This window comes from Muntiacus reevesi, chromosome 15 (genome assembly GCF_963930625.1).
Source record: "Muntiacus reevesi chromosome 15, mMunRee1.1, whole genome shotgun sequence".
Lineage (NCBI taxonomy): Eukaryota > Metazoa > Chordata > Mammalia > Artiodactyla > Cervidae > Muntiacus > Muntiacus reevesi.
Genome location: NC_089263.1, coordinates 15,359,508 through 15,362,927, shown reverse-complemented (window position 1 = coordinate 15,362,927; position 3,420 = coordinate 15,359,508). Strand labels below are relative to the sequence as shown.

Here is a 3,420-nt window from a genome sequence, read left to right as displayed (position 1 = left end):
TTTAAATGCAGATCTTAAATGGCATTCTTTTGTTTGTTTCTTTGTTTGTTTGAGAACAAGCTTTGAAATGTAGGTGTGGCCTTCTTCTCCCTTAGTCTTCTCATTAGTAAAATGGGAATAATGCATATCTAGCACACAGGGTTGCTGTCAGGATTAAATCTGATCATGAACTGCATTACTGCCCTGTCTTCATTTCTTGCTCATGCTTTGCCTTCTGAGTTTGAAGCGCCCCCCTCCCAGCCCACCACCTCCTCCGCATGACTCCCCACCCCCTGATTTTAGATTTGGCCATGTCACTTGCTTTGACAGATTGAAAGAGCTGAACACCACAGCATACCAATTCCTAGCATAGGCCACAGAGACCTTGAGTGTTTCCGCCTGGTCTCTCGTCCCTCTGTCATGGCCAAGAAAAAAGCATGCCTTGGCTGGACTCCTGGTCCCAGGAGGATGAGAGACACATGGAGAAAAGCCACCTCAATGGCCAGAGCCCAGAACAGAACCATCCTGGTTAACTCACAGACCTACAACAAGAACCACCTTGTTCTTGTTGGTGTGGTTATGCCCAGCCCCACTCAACTTAGACCAGCCAAACCCTAGACAGTATGAACAAGGACAAATGATTGACTTTGGCCGCCTCCGGTGGCAGGGTCTGGGGAAGGGGCGGCAGGCACCATGTCGGGCCGTGAAGGTAGCAAGAAGAAGCCCCTGAAGCAGCCCAAGAAGCAAGCCGAGAAGATGGACGAGATAAGGCATTCAAGCAGGAGCAGAAAGAGGAGCAGAAGAAACTCGAGGAGCTAAAAGCAAAGGCCGCGGGGAAAGGCCCCCTGGCCACTGGTGGAATTAAGAAATCTGGCAAAAAGTAAGCTGTTCCTCGTGCCTGAGGCAATGATGACTCTTAGTTCCATTCCTGTTTAAACACCTGGATTCCCTGTCATGATATCTGTTGCCGCCTATAGCTAGAATGAAGTGTTGTCTTGGAAACTATTGTACATTTAAGAATAAACTTTTGTAAAAAAAAAAAGATTGACTTTGGGTTTTGTTTGCTCTTCTCTCTCTAATTGTTTTAGGTGTAAGTTTAGGTTGTTTGTTTGAGATTTTTCTTGTTTCCTGACACAAGATTGTATTACTATAAACTTCCTCGGAAGCAACCTAAATGTCCATCAACACAGGAATGGATAAAGAAGATATGTGTGTATATACGATGGAATGTTACTCAGCCATAAAAAAGGATGAAATAATGCCATTTGCAGCAACAAGGATGGAGCTAGAGACTGTCACACTAAGTGAAGTTAGTCAGACAGAGAAAGACAAATATATGATATCACTCATAATGTAATCTAAAAGTGACACAAATGAACCTGTTTACAAAGCAAAAATAGACTTACAGACATCAAAACCAAATTTATGGTTACCAAAGGGGAAAGGTGAGGGGGAGGGATAAATTAAGAGTTTGGGATTAACATATATACACTACTATACATAAAATAGATAATCAATAAGGACTACTGTATATCACAGGGAAATCTACTCAATATTCTGTAATCACTTACATGGGGAAAGAATCTGAAAAAGAATGGATGTGTATATATGCATAATTGACTCAGTTTCCTGTACAGCAGAAACTACCACAGCATTTTAAGTCAACTGTACTCCAACATAAAATAAAAGCTAAATTTAAAAAGTAAATTAGTCAATACATTAAAAAATCCCTGCAACAGGAAAAAAAACCCATTGAAGCTTTTTTAAACTGCTGAGCTTTAGGATGGTTTGTTATATAGCATTACTGTTGCAATAGCTAACCAATACACTTATAGGAACACACACACACACACACACGCACTCATAAAGCACCTCCCTAGAACTAACTGTATAATGGACGGACACTCAGTAAATAGTAATTTCCTTCCTTCTCCCTACTACATTTCAAACACTGCCATACACTGGGAAGATGGAGAAAAACAAACCTCAGAGAAATTTTCAGGTTGGTGGAAAAAGAAGTATAAGACATTAGTTCAAATCCTAAGTCTCTCGCAAAAAATTAACAGAAACCATGGAAAGGGAAAGCAATAAGCAAATTCTTCTCTTCCTCAATTTTCCCCTAAAATATGATAAAAGCAGATGTTCTCCCAAAACAGATTTCTATTTCCTGAGACCATGTTACATCAGATAATTTTATGGGTTTAGAAAGACTCCTTCATTACGGGAAGAGCTTTTGGGGTTGTGTCTGCGCTTTGCCTTAATATTTAGTTTCTGCTGGAGACCCTTCAGGAGGCAGCCTGCCTTTGGTGGGGTCAGAGAATGTTGCAGACCCAGCTAAGGTGAGCCTGGAGCAGAAAAGAACTTCAGGGGAGATAAAAGGGCTTTTCCCTTTATCAAAGTTGAAGAAAGTAGTTCAAAAATGGACCTACTTTTCTGAAGACAAAAGCATACTCTCTCCAGGCAATGAACCCTCATGAAAGAAAGCGGTTCCTGACAAGGACTTTGTCTGCCCTGGAAGGATCCAATCCACGAGGAGGTAAACATGAAGATACTGGGGGTTTTTACCTCTAATCAGGTAATACCTGTCATTGAACGTTCATCCAGTAACGGGACAGCCCAACAATACCTTTCCTGTCCTTAAATCTCCCATGCCAGGGCAGCTTTAAGGATCGTTCCTGCGCTTTACCCCTTTGAAATGGCCATTCCGTGGTATGCTGTGAAAATAGCCTCGGCCTGACAGAGAATTACTGGCTCTTTACTTGTCAGCTCCAAGGAAATGGCTGTGTGCTCACTGGCAGCTGAGGCAGCTGGCGGACAGCAAGGCACTGAGATGTGAGGTTTGGAGTCCAGCGGGAGTGACGGTGTCCAGAATACAGTCCTGTCCCCGCTCCAGCGAGGTCCAGAAGAGGTTTCAGAAAAAGGACTCGAAGATGTGTTGGCATGATCAGGCTCAGTTCAGGAAAACTCGGCACCTGTCAATCTGATGAACAGATAATTCCCTTCCAGCCCGATGGCTCTGCCAGCATCATCCTTCTTATACCATGGACCGCAAAACCCCCTCCCCTACGAAGTTCCCTGCAGGCTTGCTATTTATTATCAACCCAGCGTGATTTATCATGTTACGTATCACATCACATGAAACTGCAGCTATTTGATTGTTTTCGATTGACGGAAACTACCATTTCAAGAAGTGTTAATTTTTGGTCAGATTTTGTTTTTTTTGTCTTTTTTCTTCCGTTTTATGTGTTTTGGTCGCAAGGTGTGGGGGATCCTAGCTCCCCAGCCAGGGATTAAACCTGCACCTTCTGCCTTGGAAGGCAAAGTCTTAACCACTGGACTGCCAGCGAGGCCCCTTGTCAGGTTTTTAACACTCGATGAAATTCAAACTTTTTAACAGACTGTTCTATGCATGCATGCGTGCATCATCGCTCAGTCGTGTTG

The 3,420-nt window shown here is 43.0% G+C and overlaps 1 pseudogene; it reads left to right on the top strand.

Annotated features, from left to right (window-relative positions):
- Window positions 1–672: 672 nt before the first annotated feature.
- LOC136146898 (translation machinery-associated protein 7-like) lies at window positions 673–863 on the top strand (annotated as a pseudogene).
- The last annotated feature ends 2,557 nt before the right edge of the window (window positions 864–3,420 follow it).